A 20,594-nucleotide genomic window follows, 5' to 3' on the forward strand; every position below is an offset into this window, starting at 1 on the left:
ATACACCTGTTTAAGTGTAGGGTGTTATATACACATTATTTTCTGTTCATCAACTGGTCGGAGAAAGCCGTTTATCTGGAAATAACCAACTCATTCAGTATTCCTCCGCACAGACAGGCTCCACGACAGCTGTATCACTCTGCCTCCTACACACGCCGCTGATCTAAACAGCTGTTAGGCGGAGTGATACAACGCATCACGGAGCCTGCCTGTGTGGAGGATTACTGAGTAAGTTGGTTAGTGACAGTGTAATAGTTAGTTAAACGGGGTTTAGGAAAGGAAATCCTACCCAAAAACCCTACTTTTGGGGGAAAGTAACTAGTAACTTTAACTGATTACTTATTACTTTTTCAGAGTAACGTGCCCAACACTGATTGTAACCAATATCAGGAAAGAGAAAGAAGATCAGTCAGATCAGAAGATTTGAATGCAAGTTTATTTCATCATTACACATAAAGCTTGTTTAGTAAATGTCTCCAGATATGCATGTTGTTTGTTGTTGTTTTTGTATTTTTATTTTGTGGCGATGCAAGCTATACTTGTTAACCTAACTTGAAACTATGCCAAAAAAAAAAAACAATAAAATATTCTGTTGCTTCTGCTGCTATACACTGTGTTGGTTATTTATTAGGTGTAGGTGTAGGTGCAGGTAGGCCCAGGTGAGTCATCATCCTCTGTTCAGTGCATTTTGAAACAGAAACTTCCATCATCTCAAGTCAACCGGTGAGAGTCATGCTGATCAAAGCAGCTGCATGTCCATAAAGTCTTATCTTGATTTTTCAAACCATGTCTTCAGACTTACAATGTAGACAAAAAAACATAAATCTGTGATTTATATTCAATAAAATCACCAACAACCATCATCATTACATAAAAAATAACAATAACACACATGCAAACACAATCATAGGCTATGGGATCAGTTTACATGTAAATTCTGCTCTGATGTTGCCGTTCACATTTTGCATTGAACTTGAGCGTACAAGCTTTCTTCTGGTTTCAACTCTCTCTTCCGTCTCCCCCCTGAAACTTTCCTTCCAGAGAAATGTATGTCAGCGTAGTTCTGGTCAAGTCCATCTTCAGTCTGTGCCGCAAATAAAAGGCTCATAATTTAATCATGTTGCTATGACGCATGTTACTGTTGGGAATCGTGTTAATGAAACAACAACAAAGGTAACTTCATGTTTTCACTTACGTCAAGCACTGGTTGGCTCAAGTTCTCATGTCGTCTTCCTGTTGAGACACTTTCTGTTCCTATTGAGGAATGGAAATATGAATATCATTAATCAGTCTGACTTTTTATTACAGACCTTCAACTGGCTCATCATGATAAAATTTATTAATATTGGTCAAATAAAAGTCATAAATTATAAACACAATTATTGTCAATGAAACACATAGAACAAACAACAATATGGAAAATACAAATGTGATTTAGATTAAATGTTAATACTGTGTAAGATAAAATAACTTTCCATTATCTTGTTTATGGTAACATATACTATACGAATATTTCTACTCCAATGATATATGAAATAACAATTTGGAATAAGACAACGGCACTTACCTTTAGACTGACTTTGAGTTCGACGACACATGAGAATTATGTTTCCAATCAGAGAAATGAACAAGCAGACAACTGATATCACCAGCGGAAGAAGCTGCTGTTCACAACTTGCTCTTTGATCTAAAAAGATAGAAAGAAACAAAGACAGAAAAAAAGAAATATAGCCTATAAATACTTCCTAAAGAAAAGGATACACATAATTCAAGCTGATGACATATTTTGTACCTCTGGTTGTAAACAGTTTTGTTCCATTTCCAAATAAAATCTGTCCACATGTGGCCACGGCGCAGTAATGAGTCCCAGAATCAGAGGAGCTGATGTTCTTGGTGAAGTTATAAACACAGTTCCTCGAGGAGTCAGATCTTTTGTTACATTTATCAAGTTTATTTCCATCAGTGTAGATGAAATCAGGATTAGATATATTTGATCCGGCTCTGAACCAGTACACACTGTGATCTTCTGGACACATCTGGTCCTCAGAGCCAGAGAGGAGTGAACACTGCAGAGTCACTGGGTCTCCTGGACGGTGTGGACCAGACTCTGTCGGCAGCTGAACAACTTCATAGTTCGATGTCTTCTCAGAGTTTCCTGAGTGATACAAAATAGTATTAAACACCAATTTTCATCATGTTTTGAAAGCCTGAGTACAGTATAGCTTTAGTGTGTTCATTGATCAGAACAATAACATGTAGAAGAACAGAGCTGATTGGCAACAGATGCCGTGGAGGGAAAGGACGTCAGCCACTGAAGAACATACATTTCAGGCATAATTTGATTGTTTATAATTAATTGGATTTTTCTTTTCTCCTAAGTCTGGTGCATGTTGTTTGACACTGGCCTTGACAAAGGTCTGCCGTTTTAGTTTAACGTGTTTCCTATAAATGTGACATGTGACAACTGGTGGTTTCCAAGTATGGTTTAAAAGCCTTAGAAGAATGCAGTTACAAAGGTAACCTTAATTTGATATTATATTCTGCTGTAATTTAGCAGACAAATCCAACTGTATTGTTTCATTTCATTTCATTTATTAGTTTATTTCATGGGGACAGTGCACCACTAATCAACAGAGTTAAAAGAAAAACTGTAAGTGGGCCAGAGTTAGCCAACAAGACTAGTTTTCATCCGTTGTCCCTGGCCAGATGTTAAAGGCAACCTTGGTATGTATAATGTGAAATAAAGAGATTAAATGTATCTATTGTATGTAACTATTTTTCAAACAAGCTCACTGACTCTAAGTTGTTTTTCTTAAACATTAACACACTGCAGCTTTATATCAGATAATGAAACATTTTCAAAACTTCACCAAAGTAGATCACATAAATACCTTTAATTAACAAGTATGTCCCACTCCACACAGGATCTCTAACCCACTCCATGACTGTACAGTGATACAGTCCCTCATCTTCTTCAGTCGAACTACATATGGTCAGGTTGACAAACTTCTTATCTTCATTTGCTTCAAATCTGGAATCGTTGAACTCTGGGGTAAACTCAGGTTTTTTATACATCCGATGTGTCACTATTAATTTCAGAGTATCTCCGACTCTTTGCTTGTACCAGCCGACTTGTCTGCTGCTGATCTCAGCCGTAGGCAGAGAACATGTGAAGGTCACCGGCTCACCAAGCTCAACTGAGATCACTGGAACCAGCGAATCTGAATTAAACAAAACAATTAAACAGAAACAATAAGTAACAAATGTATCTTTCTTTCTTTTTTTAATTGACCACATAAACAGAATTAGATAACACTTACACACTTGATGAAGAGCAAACAGTGCAGCCCATAACTGGAGCATTTTGACATTGTCTCTTGGTACGACCCACATTGTTGGCTCAGTGAGTGAAGGAAAGGATGATACATACAGTACTTTATGTGACAGTGACAAATGCCCCTGATTGGTTATCACGGATACTCAAAAGGGCACTTCCTGCCCCACTGATCTCATTTTGCTCTTTGTGAAGCCCACAATCTTATTCTTGTCCACTCATGAGTTTGTTGTTGGCGGTGTTGTTTTGACTTTGGGAGAGTGGGGATGAAGTTGTGAATACTGAAAATAGATGAGAACACCATTTGGACGTATTTGTACATTTTGCCATTATTGCATATAGGCCATGTCAATTCACAGCTGTAAGTTCATAATTTTTTTCCGCTCTCGAACCAGATTTGCCTTTTTATAGACCCGAGTGGTTGGACTTGTGTGTGGTTTTGTCTCCTCAAAGGTGTGGTGGCCACAGTTGTTACGCAAGTGTTACTTCTTATTATCTCACTCGTATACTTGCTGCTACTAAAACACATAAACTGTGCCTGTTTTCTACAAATATTGTCTGGGTGTTTCAAGTTTCAGACAGCAGGGGGGGCATCAGCCCTCATGTGGAAGATCTACTCGGGTCAAGACTGGCAGGTCAACCTTTGCAAATCCACCAAGCGAGGTAATGCTCCGATTTCTTATTTCCTCTAAACCCAGGTTATACTTATCACTGTATCCGTCTCAGTCCCATTCCTGTGGTTGACACAAGACTGTGCACACAAAGTATCACTAAGCTAAGATTAATTCATTTGGTGAATCTTCAGTCATTGCCACAGTCCTCACACACATGTGCCTCCTTCTCCGTTAGACCAAGGAATGACCAGTCTGTCGTTAACAAAGCCGATGCTTATGTCCTCTTCCCACTCTAACTGGCACAATCTACAAGATGCATACCAAATGTCCACAGTGTTGAGAGAAAATTATGTAAAACTGCTGACCCCGCTGACCTTAAGGACTGTCAGTCACTCATGTTTTCCTTCTCATCCAACATCAGTGCAGCAATAAGTTCAATTTACAATGATAAGATCAGCTGCGCAGCAGGCACAGCAGTCCTAATAGTCATTTAGTCCTACTACATGGACACTGGACTCCTTTTCCACAAACCCCCTTTGAGCCTTATCTCTCAACATTGTGTACTGAACATTTCCAACTACATTCGAACGGTGTCAGGTAACTTCTCTGCTGTGTTAAAGCGAGGAACTATCGATCAGTCTCACTAACTTTGTTGTCTTTTAAGTATATTGAAAGGGGCTTTTTTCAAGCAGGTGTCATGTTCTTCCTACACTGAATGGCCTCTGTGATGCATCATCACCACATCCTGCTGTCTGTGACATGAGCATCTCAGGTAAAATGCTTTCTTGGTTTGACTCCCATCTCACTGGCTGCTCCTTTGTTTTGTCATGTTGGCCCTTCTCACCCCACAGGGTTCCTCCTTGGTTCGGTACAGTGACCCCTCTCTTTGTAATATACGACCCCCCTGGGTCCAATTATTCACTCATATGGCTCGTGAATTCGTGTATGGTTCGTTCTTTCGTTTTTCCGTTTCAAAGCAAACTCAGAAAAACTGAAAAATTGGTCTATTTTTCCGTTTTGAGTCAAAACCCAGTAAAACTGAAAAACAGTAGCATGCTATATTATTTAATAATAACCTGTCAATCTAATTATGCTGCTCTGACATCGCCTAGTGTAATTGATCAAATGAATGAACTCATTTCAATGTTTCACCTATTATATGGCAGTGTTGCCCAAATGCAAATTTTGAATAGGCCTAAGCTTTTTCACAGTTAAAAAAAAACTTCGCTGTAGCCCGTGTTTAAATGGGTAAAGCTATCTTGGTCTCATGCAACAGCCACAGAAGAAGGGATGTTTGTGTTGTTTTGAGTCCATACAGTGATGTGTAACCATAGACTGTGTATAAGTGTGTAACCCGACTAATAAGATAGCACGCAACTTTTATTTTGATGTTGTTACACTTCACTTCCGCTTCAGGTCTGTCTGCCATTATATTCCTAAATGAGAAAAAGGAATTTACAGAAACCAAATTTTTTAATATTTTCATTTTTTGTTTATCCATTTTTAAAGGCCCCATGCTGTGCACTTTTCTCTGGGTTTATTTACCTGCTGATATCCCTAACAAGATGTATCATTGGTTTTGAGTACCTGTGATCTGCTTAATATCGTTTATACTGCCCCTTTCTGTTGCCTCTTTCTGGAGCTCTAGCAGGCACAGGTCATTTGGCCAATCAGAAGAGAGAATGAGAACCTCTCCTCTGATTGGCTGACTGTTTTTGAGTGGCATGTGGTCGGGCCAATCACAGGCAAGTAACTGAAACCTAAGCTGCATTCATAAAAATTGAAAAAAAAAACTGGTCACGGTGGGCGGAGTTACCTTGTGTGTGACATCACAGAAAGGAGGAAGTGCTATCTGCTCGTCTCAAAGAGAATGTTCCTACAAATGGGCGGTGTGTGTTTCTCCGTTTATGACCAGTTTGATGCATGGAGCAGTATATACGTTGCCCAAAGACCTCCCCAAGCACGAAAAAATTACCAAAATCACATTTTTCATGCCATGGGGCCTTTAATTCCTAAACAGTCCACTTGTTTTTTGGGTTTTTTCATTGTTGTTTCAAAACAAAACAGACCCATTTTTCAGTTTTCCTGATTGTGTTTTGAAAGGGAAAAGCGAAATAATTAACCACAGTCAATATGTATGTCCAAACTTCAGCTAAACCTCTCTTAGACTGAGCTCTTTATCTTGTCGCCTGTATCTCTGTTCGCTGATATGGCTAACTGGGGGAGAGCAGAGAGCTGTCTACTGCCGAAATGATACTTAGGGGTCATTTGTACCTCACACAACCCCACTTTAAAAAGAAACTGAACTATCCTTATAATCATATAATTTCATTGGTCCCTGCGTTCCTCAAAATAACGTCATTTGGCAGGAGATACATAATAAAGTCACATAATAAAAACTGAAGCTGATTCCTATCCCATGGAAGTTGATTCCTACAGGATGGGACGACTGCAAAAACTGCCATCCTCTAATTCACATGTGGACCTTTAAAATTCACAAAGCCATTTTATTTTCACCTTTTCCCCCCTTACAAACAGCAAAACCCCCCAATTTCAAATTAAGAAAGTGAATATTACAAATGGTAGGTTTAAAAAAAACAGGCATTTAAATGTATGAAAGAAATATACAGAAAAGATAAAAGGTTAAAAGGTTTAGGCATTCAAGCATGATTGCTGTATTCACATATGCCCAAACAAACTGATTTTTGGGGATGAAATGCTCCCGGTTTCAGAACAACTGCTCCAAGTGACCCAGGTGTGAAGACGCCTTAAAGCCCCTGTACGGAGCTTTTAACTGGATACACAAAAGTCTCTGGTTTCTGCTGATGTGTCTCTGTTACCTACAACAGCAAATGAGCCCATCAGTGTGAAGATACGCTATTTCTAAGTAGTCTAATTCTATACCTCTGGAAGGCATGGTCGGGTCGGACCACTGACGAAACAATACGAATAGATACATTACGCTGCAAAAAAAAAAAAAAAAGCAAGTCCTGTCTTCTTTCCGACGTTTCCAAAATAAATCTACACCGGCCGGCCAGACAAACGTCTTCATGACAGTGGGAAATGCAGTCTTCATGTGGCAAGGTGAAGAGGGCACGGGCGGGCTTCGAACCCAAGACTCCCGGGTAAGAGTCATGCGCGCTAACCACTTGGCCAAATGGACACCTCTGTGGCCAAGTAGGGCACATGATCAATTGGAGGCATAGTGACAGGACCACCACTGTCACATCTTCTTCATTCTGCCGCTTTCGTCCACAGGGGCCGCCAAAATCAACACTAAATGAAAAGTCTGTACAGGGCTTTAAGAAAGAAGAGACTGTGTTTTATATTGTAATTAAAATTCTTTCTTCAAGACTAAATAGTAACAAAAGGGGGCTTTGTTTAGCTCAGTGGGTAGACCAGGTGCCCCATATGCAAAGGCTATAGTCCTCGCGGCAACATACCTGGTTCGATTCCACCGGTGCCCCTCTGCTACATGTCACTCCCCCTCCCTGTCTCCCCATTTCCTGTCTCTCTTCAGCTGTCCTATCAATCAAAGGCCTAAAAGCCCCCCAGAAATACTTGAAAAATAAAGAGACAACAAAAGCAAATACAAGCTCATTATACTGTAGATAAAAGACGGATTGATGTAAAATAGAAAATAGACAAGAGCCCATGTGTGTGTTGTTCATCTGTGTGCTACAACACTGTGGCTTTAATCATGAAACAACTTTATCACACTGTCGGAGTAGAGTTTAGACACCCACCCACAGCTTTTCACAAACATGTACACCTTTTACACTTAGTATGTAACTGGAGAGTGCGCACTTTCATCTTCCGTCTTCAACTCTGTCATCTTCCTTCCTCTTGTAACTCTCCCTCCAAAGAAATGTAAAGCCGCATAGTTCACATTGTGTCCATCTTCAGTCTGTGCAAGGAATAAAATACTCATTTAATCATGGTGGTATACAATATGCTACTCTTGGAAATCATGTTCGTTGAAGAAACAAATTTGATTTAGTATCTTTACTTACATTGTCAGGTACTGGTTGGCTCCAGTTGTCACGTCGTCTTTCTGATGAGACACTTTCTGTTCATAATTATGAATGGAAATATGAATATCATTAATTTAACTGAGTTTCATTACGGACCTCCAACTGGCTCATCATGTTTTAATTTATAAATATTGATAAATTAAAAGATATATATTATAATACATATATTGTCAATGAGACACATGGAAGAAACAACAATATGGAAAATACAAATGTGATTTATATTAAATGTTAATACTGTGTAAGATAAAATAATTCTCTATTATCCTATGATTACAAATACTATATAACCTTTATATATGAAATCAAAGTTCGGACTAAGACAATAGCACTTACCTTTAGATTGTTCATTCACTTGTCTTTGAGTTCGATGACACATGAGAATTATGTTTCCAATCAGAGAAATGAACAGGAAGACCACTGATATCACCAGCGCAAGAAACTGCTGTTCACAACTTGCTGTTGGCTCTTAAAAAAAGAAAAAAGAAAAAAAAATGAATATTTCCCAAAGAAAAGGAGAAACATAATTTATGTTTATGATATATTTTGTATTTCACCTCTGGTCGTAAACAGTTTTGTTCCATTTCCAAATAAAATCTGTCCACATGTGGCCACGGCGCAGTAATAAGTCCCAGAATCAGAGGAGCTGACGTTCTTGGTGAAGTTATAAACACAGTTTCTTGGAGAGTCAGATCTTTTTTTACGTTTATTACGTTTATTTCCATCAGTGTAGATTATGTCAGGATTAGATATATTTGATCCGGCTCTGAACCAGTACACACTGTGATCTTCTGGACACGTCTGGTCCTCAGAGCCAGAGAGGAGTGAACACTGCAGAGTCACTGGGTCTCCTGGGCGGTGTGGACCAGACACTGTCGGCAACTGAACAACTTCGTAGTTCGATGTCTTCTCAGAGTTTCCTGTAAATACAGAACATTTTAAATGGATAGGGAAAACTGGAGTACAGTTTAGTCTGTACATTGATCAGAGTATAACACGTAGAAATAGTAACAGAGCTGATTGGCGACAGATGCGGTGGAGAAATATAACATAGTGTGAAAACCTCAAAGGTGACCCGAATTTGATATTGTGCTGAAATTTAGTAAATAAAGACCTGTAAAGTTAAAACAAGGAACTCTAATTAGAGGTACAATAAAGACAAAGCAGACAAATCCGGGTCATTTATTGGTACTGTATGTGTAACGTGGAATACAGAGATGAAATGTATCTTAAATGTGAATTCAATTTGACTGAACCTGTAGGTTTAACTATTTTTCAAACAAGCTCGGTGACTCTAAGTTGTTTTTCTTAACATTAGCAAAGTGAGAATGAGTGAACCATTTGCAAAACTTCACCAAAGAAGATCACATAATCACCTTTAATCAACAAATAAGTCCCACTCCACACAGGATCACTGACCCAATCCATGACTGTACAGTGATACAGTCCCTCATCTTCTTCAGTTGTACTCCATATGGTCAGGTTGACAAAATTCTTATCATCATTTGCTTCAAATCTGGCATCGTTGAACTCTGGGGTAAACTCAGGTTTTTTAAACATCCGATGTGTCGCTATTAATTTCAGAACATCCCCGGCTCTTTGCTTGTACCAGCCGACTTGTCTGCTGCTGATCTCAGTCGTAGGCAGAGAACATGTGAAGGTCACCGGCTCACCAAGCTCAACTGAGATCACTGGAACCAGCGAATCTGAATTAAACAAAACAATTAACACATTAACAAATAAACAACACATTTATCTTTCTTTTGCATATTATTTCTTAATTGACCACATAAACAGAATTAGATAGTACTTACATACTTGATGAAGAGCAAGCAGTGTAACCCATAACAGGAGCATTTTGACATTTCTCTTGGTACGACCCACATTGGTGTCTCAGTGAGTGGAGGAGGGGATCATACATACAGTACTACATGTAACACTGAGAAATGCTCCTGATTGGTTATCACAGATACTCAAAGGAGCACTTCCTGTCTCATTCTGCTCTTTGTGAAGCCCACAAACTTATTATTGTGTCCACTCACTCTTTTTCCTGATGTCAAAGACTGTTGTTGTTTTGAGTTTTGGAGAGTGGGGAGGAAGTGTGAATACTGAAACTACTGTAGACGAGAACACCATTTGTACTTCTCTATAAATTCTGCCATTACTGCATAGGCCACGTGAGCATTCACAGATGTAAGTTCATCATTTTTTTCCGCTCTCAAACCAGATTTGTCTTTTTATAGACCCGAGTGGTTGCCTTGAGAGTGGTTTTGTCTCCTCAAACATGTGGTGGCCACAGTTGTTACACAAGTGTTACTTCTTATTATGTCACTCTTATACTTGCTGCTACTAAAGCACGTAAACTGTGCATTTTTTCTGCAAATTTTGTCTGGTTGTTTCAAGGCATCATCCTTCATGTGGAAGATCTATAGGGTCAAAACCAGCAAGTCAACCTTTGCAAATCCACCAAGCGAGGTAATACTCCTATTTTAATAACACACGTGCGTCCTTCTCCATTTGACTGAGGAATGACCAGTCTGTCGTTAACAAAGCCGATGCTTATGTCCTCTTCCAATTGGCACAATCTATAAAATGTGTACCAAATGTCCGCAGTGCTGAGAGAAAATTATGTAAAACTGCTGACCCCGCTGACATTAAGTCACTCCTGTTTTCCTTCTCATCCAACATCAGTGCAGCAATAAGTTCAATTTACAATGATAAGATCAGCTGCGCAGCAGGCACAGCAGTCCTAATAGTCATTTAGTCCTACATGGACACTGGACTCCTTTTCCACAAACCCCCTTTTCCACAAACCCCCTTTGAGCCTTATCTCTCAACATGGTGCACTGAATATTTCCAACTACATTCGAACTGTGTCAGGTAACTTCTCTGCTCTCTTAAAGCGAGGAACTATTGATCAGTCTCACTAACTTTGTTGTCTTTTAAGTATATTGAAAGGGGCTTTTTTCAAGCAGGTGTCATGTTCTTCCTACACTGAATGGCCTCTGTGATGCATCATCACCACATCCTGCTGTCTGTACTCAGGCAAAGTGCTTTCTTGGTTTGACTCCTATCTCACTGGCTGCTCCTTTGTTTTGTCATGTTAGGTCAAGTGTTCAGGCCCTTCTCACCTCACAGGGTTCCTCCTTGGTTCGGTACAGTGACCCCTTCTCTTTGTAATATACGACCCCCCTGGGTCCAATTATTCACTCATATGGCTTTTTACATCATTGCATTGCAGATGACACCCAACTGTAGCTCTCATTCTGCCAGCAAACCCAACAAGTTCTGTGCAAATCTGGCCCTGACCTGGCTATCAGTATGCATGTCCAAACTTGCAAACTTAAACTAAACCTCTCTTAGACTGAACTCAACGAGGTTGTGAGTAGCCTCAGTCATGTTTGATGACCAAATATCTCTGTGTTCTCTGATCATGTTTTCTGACGGGTCATAAACACATGGTCCAGACTCAACCCACTACGATACTCATTAATCACTGGCAAGCCCAAATCTAATACAAATCGCTGCAGTGCTTGCCTCAAGACTGGCTTTGAAGTCTGATGGCATATCGGTGAAATTAATCATATAATCTTATTGGTCCCTGCATTCCTCGAAAGAACGTAATTTGTGATTACCATGCCAGCAATCATAGTCGAGACTGTTCCTGTCTGTGGTTTACCAGTGGTGGAACAAGTTTACAGATGCTGTGTAAAAATCTTCAATAGTTCCTTCAAGACTCTAATCTCATGTTATGTCTTTTTCACGTCCCGTCCCAGTCACATAAAAAATACTGAAACTCATACCAATCATTTCCCATGGAAGGTGTTTCCTACAGGACGACTGCAAAAACCGTCAGCTGCTAATTCACATGTGAACAGTTAAAATTCACAAAGCCATTTTATTTTCACTTCTTCTCCCACTTACAAACAGCATCCCCCAAATTCAAACAAAGACAGGGACTATTACAAATGTTTGTTGTTGGTTTTAAAAAAAAAAACACACAAAAACAACAGCCGTTTAAATGTATGAAAGAAATATACAGAAAAGTTTAAAACAGTTTCTTCAAAGATTAAGAAATAACAAAAGCAAATACACACTCATACTATTATAGGGAATATAAAGCACATCTGTGTGCTACAGCACTGTGGCTTTAATCATGAAGAAACACTGTCAGAGTGGGGTTTAGAAACCCACCCACCCATCAACAGCTTTTCACAGACACACTTAGTATGTAACTGGAGAATGCACACTTTCGTCTTTCGTCTTCAACTCTTTCATCTTCCTTCCTCTTGTAACTCTCCCTCCAGAGAAACTTAAAGCAGCATAGTTCACATCATGTCCATCTCCAGCCTGTGTGGAAAATAAAATACTCATTTAATCATGGTGGTATACAATATGCTACTCTTGGAAATCATGTTAGTCAAAACAACAACAACTTACTTACATTTACTGGTTGGCTCCAGTTGTCACGTCGCTCTCCTGATGAGGTATAGTCTGTTCCTATTTGAGGAATGGAAACATTATGTATACTATTATTATTATATTACTGTGTTTACAGTAAAAACAACAAAGGAGAACCAACAGGAATATGGAGACTATTCTTCTAAAAACCCAGAACACACAGTTAACATTGAGGTTTCTACACTATGACATGAACTTTTCCAGTACAAAAAACAGTGTTAATACAGTGGTAAGGTTTTTTGACTGAGAAAACATCACTTACGCTCAAACTGTTCCCGCGCTTGTCTTTGATTTTGATGATACATGAAAACTATATTTCCAGTCACAGAAAAGGCCAAGCAGACAATTGATATCACCAGCAGCACAATAAGTTCAGATCTCACTGTTTGTTCTGTAAAGAAAATAAGTTTGTCAAAGCCCTGAGAGAGGAGGAGATACGTAAGCCATGATGTTAATGTAACTTTGTATTTTACCTTTACTGGATGGAGACAGTTTCGATCCACGTCCAAAAATGATCTGTCCACATGTGGCCACAGCGCAGTAATAAGCCCCAGCATCAGAGGAGCTGACGTTCTTGGTGAAGCGATAAAAGCAACTCCTCGGGGAGTCAGATCTCTTGGCATATTTATCAGATTCAGTCCCATCAGTGTAGATGACATCAGGATGAGACTCATCTGATCTGAACCAGTACACGCTGTGATCTCCTGAACACGTCACATTGTCAGAGTCAGAGAAGACTGAACACTGCAGAGTCACTGAGTCTTCTGGACGGACTGGGCCAGACTCTGTTGGCCGCTGAACGACAGTATAGTTTGATGTCCTCAAGAGAGAATTTCCTATAAATACAAAGCTGTGTTTATCAAAAGACCTTGACAACTAAAATTTACAATGATTCAACACAAAGGAATAGTTATGAAGAGAGAGTAACCATAACAACCATAACACATCATTTGGATATTTGAAAATTTATTTGTGCTGTTAAATGGATTTGGAAGGTTTGTTGACACCATGTCAAGTTACTATTCATAATCACGAACACAGGTTTGAGTATATAATTACCTTTTACTGACAAATACGTCCCAGTCCAAATATTCTCCGACCAGTCTAAGGTGGCACAGTGATACATTCCCTCATCTTCATGAACGGCACTCAAAATGGTCAGATTGGTGGTATTTTCATTATCCTTCACTTCAAGTCTTGATTTAGAAAACCCTGGTCCATACACAGGGGTCGCACTCTTCCGTAGTACACTGATTAATTTCAGACTGTCCCCAGCACTCTGCTTGTACCAGAAGATTTGTCTTTTGCTGAGCCCAGAGGGCAAAACACACGAAAATGTCACTGGTTCACCAAGTTGAACTGTGATCACTGGAACCACCGCGTCTAAATTAAATCACAGCACAATGCACATGGAAACAATGTGTAAGGATAACTTGATGCATAAATGAGGAAACATATTATTATCATTAAACAAAAGCACTTACATCCTTTTTGCAGTAAAAACAGTGTAGCCCACAGCAGGATCATCTTGACTCTGTCTTTCTTTGGAGATGTCTTGGTAATTTTGTGAGTGGAGGAGGAGAGATGATCATGAGGTCAGAGCATCAGATTCATCTGATTGGCTATCACAGGATCAAAGTGTACTTCCTGTTAGTCTGCTCTTGTCCTGAACTTTGAGAAGTGTAGTTCCCCCCTCACTCAAAAGAGTGCGAATTAGGCTATACGATGACAATTGGAGGGGTCAATATTTTCTCCAGGGTGTAAAGTGAACTTAGTACAGCGCAGGCGCGGGCTTGAGTTAACAGAAGTCTCACAGTATCCTTACAGTATCTTGCTTGTTCAATGAAATGTCTACTGTCTGTAGATGATGATAAACCAAATTTTACACAATTTTACAGTTCATGTGGCATAGGCTATAATACCACACAAACAACTTTTGCAGTCACCAACAAAATATTCTAAATCTAAACTGCACACACACACCCTAGCAAACCCTAATTTCTGCTCAAACAGACCCACACAAAGACTAGCAAAGACTATGGCAGATGTGTTACCATACATGCTCTATAGGTTCACATCCTGTAGCTACTGGTCCCAATATTGAAATGAATGGATAAGATATGACTCTATAGTCTGGCTCAATAGGGTGACTCTTATCTTTATCATTAATTCATAAGTGAGAAACATATTAGACATATTAGAAAACAGCTCACAAAGTTTGATTTTGAGGTCACCAATGTTTTCAGTAGCCTATTAAAAAGGTAATTAAGCCCAACTAAACCACCAGTCAAAGACTATTAAAATGAAATTATAAAACATATTTTAAATGTGCTACATAAATACACAATACACTGCACTACAAACACGCAAACATCCACATTAAACTCATTCACTTCAATTAATGTTGTTTCCAAAAGGGGGGTAACTGTCAAACCTGGCAACGCAGCTTGCGGCTTTGTGTACAACTTGACCCTGCGCAGTGCAGCTTGCAGGTTGCGATAGCCCCGCTAAAGCTAACCAGTGACGTGCACAGGACACAAAATTGATCGATTTCTAATAAGAAAAAACAAACGGACAGAAACACGATGTGGTAAGAAGAAATAGTGACGTTAAAGAGTCAGAGGAAGCAGCTGAAATCAACATGAAGACGCCAGAGAGGGACGAGCAGGCAAAGGCCAGGCCTAGCAAAAAACAGAAGGTAGGAGGCACACCTACAAGATGAGCTGTAAACACCTGTCACAACAACATACTTCTGAAACTCTGAAAGTTAGTAAAGTAAGTAGGTGTATTAAATAGCTTGGTAGCTACTTACATTAATTTACAGCACTCCATGAGATGACGTGAAGTCTTTTTTTTTTTTCTTTTTTTTTAATGCACCGACTTGGATGTGAGCTAGTCAGTCACACGCAGACTCAGGCAATGAAATGGTATAGTCCACTAGGGGTGTCTGAAATTTTACTACTTGCATCTTCCTGGCATGAATATGGAAAATACTGTATATTGTAGTATTTATAATTACTAATAAGAAAGATAAATGTTTTAAGCCCCCTTATCTGTTATTTGTACCTCTTTTAGGGGTGTTGAAGTCGTAATTTGGGGGTCAAACCCCCCTATAATTCGCACTATGGGTAAATGTGTCATGTTAGCAATTGTTCATGTTTTTCAATCAGTTCAACAGGACTGAATTACAGTGATCAAATAGATTTCTGTGATTTTTAATTAGATAGAAAAAACAAACGATGTCCGTACAACTGCTATAATCTCTGTTTTTTCTTCTTGTTGTTTTTTGTCCTGCACCTGCCTGCACTGTCTTGGATGTGCGTGCACTGTCCTTCCTTGCTAATTTTAATTAGATAATCATGGTCCTGAGGGGATGGACCATCATACTTTGATGTTAGTGTGGCTCTTCTGTTATAGCGCCACCTCTAGGTCAAAGTTTTCATTTATTCTGTGAAGTAACCTAACATCTATTGAACACAGGGGGTAAAGAATAACACTCATATTCATGGTTCCCAAGGGAATCTATATAATTTAAAGCCCCCCCTCCCTCCACCCTTTACCAGGGAGTGAAATATCTTGTCCCGCGTTGTGCTTGAACATGTTTTTTTGTGAACACCACGCCACAGAACATCACCATAGACACGGCTGGTGTTAACTTCAGCATAAGGGGTGAAAGATAAAAAATAATAATAATTGATAAAGCTGAATGCTTATGAATTAATAATGCAAATGATACAATGCATGTGACCTGAAAATGTAGTGATAACTGATTTGATAAACTTCAGAATATCAGAGAAACAAAAAATCCATGCTTTTCTCACTATCAGCTGCTGTTTTCCCCCAAAACGTTCGTGTAGATTTGAGTTGAAGTTATGTTTGTCACAGCACAGTCAGAAACAGTTGTACTGTAGCCTATGTAAATCTCTGGGAAGGTGAAAGAGAGTGGATGTACTTCACAAAAACCATGAGAAGAGTGTGGCAGGAAGCTCACTTTTGAATCTTATTTTGTCAAAAACCAATCAGATACATCTGATGCTCTGACCTCACAATGACATCACATCCTTCCTTCACTTAAATACCTACAAGTGAACTGACAATAGACATTTTCAAGATGATCGTGTTGTGGATCACGTTGCTCGTCCTTCATCATGGATGTAAGTGAAGTTTTATTGTGCTTTACAATTAAGAATTTATGTTTCAGATTGCAACTCTTAAACAGTGTACATTAGGTCTTTATTGAATGTTTTGTGTCTCTTCTTTCAATTCAGATTCACTGGCTCCAGTGATCACAGTGCAGCTCGGACAACCTGTGACCTTCACATGTCCTCTGTCCGATGGTGAGGTCGGCAGCAGGCAAATCCACTGGTACAAGCAAAGTGCCGGAGATGCTATGAAGTTAATTGTGTCAGTGTTTAGAATAACAGAACCTAAGAATGCACCAGAGTTTCCTGAATCAAGATTCAAGCCAAGTATTGATAAGGGGTTTATGAACTTGACCATAGTGAGGACAAGTCAAGAAGATGAAGGACTGTATCACTGTGCGGTCCTGGATTGGTCTAATGTTAAATGGAGTGGGACATATTTGTTTGTGAAAGGTAAGTATTCCAGTTTCTCTATAAAGGTTTATTTTTCTTTTAATTTACCTGAATATGTTTGGGGTGTTTTATTTTTAACAAAGTTCTTCTATTTAAAGGAACTTCTCAGAGGACATCAAACTATACTGTTGTTCAGCGGCCGACAGCGTCTGGTCCAGTCCGTCCAGGAGACTCAATGACTCTCCAGTGTTCAGTCTTCTCTGGCTCTGACAACAAGACGTGTCCAGGAGACCACAGTGTGTACTGGTTCAGAGCCAGATCAGATGAGTCTCATCCTGACATCATCTACACTGATGGATACAAACCTGGTAAATGTGAAGGCAGAACCGATGCACGTTCTGCTCCAAAGAGCTGCGTTTATCGCTTCACTAAGAACGTCAGCTCCTCTGATGCTGGGACTTATTACTGCGCCGTGGCCACATGCGGACATATGTTGATTGGAAATGGAACAAAAGTGGACATCGGTATGATTTTCTGTGCATATAAAAAGTATTACTATTACTGATCACAGCTGACCTTTCCCATTTTCTTCAAGAGGCATTGACAATTATTTTTACTTTGTTTTCATGTACAGTGCCGGTGCGTACGGATCTGATTTCAGTGGGAATATTAATAGTCTGTTTGGTCATTTCTGTGGTTGGAAACATTTTCCTCCTCTGCAGCCGAAGAGCACGCAAACAATACAAAGGTGAGTGTTGAAAGGAACTAAAATTATTACAAATAGTATCCTGTTACATCCATTCATTGTTCATTATGAGTTTAAATTTATTTAGTCAGATAAAACTTAACAATATAGGTTCTAGAGGAAATGTACCAGTAGTCTGTAATTAGTTAATTGGTGTAATTATCATAAAAGCAACATACATGTTAAAGACAAACCTTTCCTTATTATAACTTTGTGCACTTCATTAAATGCATCCTTTAACTTGTTTAATCACAATAATTAAGATATTTATTCTTTAATATTGCATTCTAATCTTCAGGAACGGAAACAGAACAAAATATCAATTCGCATGTAAAAGTCCATGATCATGTAAGTGACAATACAGTCAGTTTTTTATTGTTATTCCATTCACATAATCTGTAAGATACCATATATATATATATATATATACACACAATTGAGATATGTCAACTATTTTGTTGGACAGAGTGGAGCTGAAGGTGGAGTGAACTACGCTGCTCTTCATTTCTCTGAGAGAAAAACAACGAGAGGAAGAAATCAGACTGAGTTTGCCGAGGACAGTTTGTACTCTGAAGTTAACTATTGATAATCTTGATAATGTTGAGCATCAGAATTTGACCCTTAAAACATGTTACATGGTACTGTATGTTTGCAACTGCTTATATGTTTATTGTTAACATTTTTGTTTTGTTTTATCTCAGATGAATATGAAATGTTGCTTTATTATTGACTAATATCTGGCATTTCAAGGTTTGTAAACACATTTTAATTGTTTGTTTTTTTACTTACCGTTACTCTATTTTTTATTGCAATAAAAAAAAAATCATATAACAGCTAACAACTAGCCTACTTATTGGATGTAATTGCCATTTTAACGTATAAACAGTTGGACCTCCCCACCTTTATGAACACACACAGCCGACACGGCACAGCGGACTGGTTTAAGTAAAAGAGATCTTTCTGGATTTCCTCCTATGAAGTCTCAGGACTAGAGAACAAGCAGGCCGAACATTATGACCATAACCAGTGGAGCGCAAGACTGAGTTTCTTTCCCAGTGCGATGATGGGACGGGACTTTTTTAATACTGGTCTGACTTCCCCAAGATAGATCCTGTAGACCGGTGTTTCTTCTCTTCCATGTGTAAGTAACTGAATGTTTATAAATGTTGCATGTCTATTTTCATCGGTGACTGACTACAATAGGCATGATAATGTTACTCACTGACACCAATGTCATAAATAACTGTGAGTGTGGTTACATTGTCTTTTTTGTGGGTTCTCGTGTAGACAGGCCATTTCAACAGGCCACTTCAGTTCCTGTTGTGTGGTTAGTGGCTGTACTGCTTTCACCAGACGTTTACATTCGCCTTGCAACAACTACTTGTGTAGTGGTGGTCCTCAACGGTCACGGTGACCTCTGACCTTCGGACCACCACAATATCATGTGGTCATTATTGAATCCAAATGAATGTTTGTGTAAATGTAAAGAAATTTTTTCATGAGGTGAATGAAAGAAAACATGACACCGATTGTCACAGCATGAAAATGTCTTCCATTTAAAACCTGTCCCCATGTCTTTAAATGCAGATTTCATAGTATCACATTTCAAAACACTGTTTGTGGCAACAATGATGTAATGTGCATCATTTTTTTCATGCTTTTGATGCTCCAATACAAAATGTTCTTCCTAAACAACATCAACATACCATTTTAGAGTCATGGTAGATGATGTCTAGGAAATATCAGAATTTGGTAACGCTTTAGATTGGGGAACACATATTCACCATTAACTAGGTGCTTATTAATATGCATATAAGTATCTTACTAGCTCCGTATTAGTAATTATTAAGCACGTATTAACACCTTATTCTACATAGCCTTATTCTACCTCTATTACACCATGAATTAAGATTTTTCCTGATATTAACTCCTAATTATCGCTTATTCATTGTAAATTAATGCATTAATGCTGTACTAATTCAGAGTGATAAAGGAAGAATTACTGTTCTTGTGCTACTGCCCCTGTACAAGGCCCCAATAACCCACTGGTTATTCACATCATTACTCAGAAACAACAATGCATTAATTTACAATGAATAAGCTATAATTAAGAGTTAATATCAGGAAAAATCTTAATTCATTGTGTAATAGAGGTAGAATAAGGTGTTAATACGTGCTTAATGATTACTAATAATGAGCTAGTAAGCTACTTATATGCATATTAATAAGCACCTAGTTAATGGTGAATATGTGTTCCATAATGTGTTCCCTAATCTAAAGTGTTACCCAGAATTTTTTACAGCATTTTGAATTTCACTCTCATGCACACAATTGGAGTCAATGTAAGAATGGCACTTTTAAATATCAGATTTTCTCTTATGAAGCAACACTTATCGTTAAAAACAAATCACCAACAGGCCATGTTGTCAAGATGCAATTTATGTATTATCAGATTTTTGTTTTGATGACAGAAATCTACCTTGACAACTGCTGCCTGGCCGGTGACTGAGCCCATTTGTACACACTAGGTCTTTCGATTTCGAACAAAGCACTTCCATCCAATTAGTTAGGGGCTATTTCTTGGTGTTAGAGGTTGGGATTTCAAACCCCAGGTAGGGCAGTCATTGGGGAAATGAAATCAGTTTTTCACTTATGGAGCCAATAAATCATTGTTAAAAGCATTTCCATGCTGTCTATGTAATTTCAGATTTTTGTCTTAACTGAATTTTTTGACAGCCGTTTGAAATCTGCCTTTACATACAGCTGCTGTCTTGCACACAGGTGACTGGCTTAGTCAATTTGTGAAGCCACATGTGACCTTCCCAATTACCAATTAGCTCAGTGAGATAGTGGATGGTTGTTGGTGTTAAC

The sequence above is a fragment of the Trachurus trachurus genome, assembly GCF_905171665.1.
Source record: "Trachurus trachurus genome assembly, chromosome: 10".
In the NCBI taxonomy this organism is placed as follows: Eukaryota; Metazoa; Chordata; class Actinopteri; order Carangiformes; family Carangidae; genus Trachurus; species Trachurus trachurus.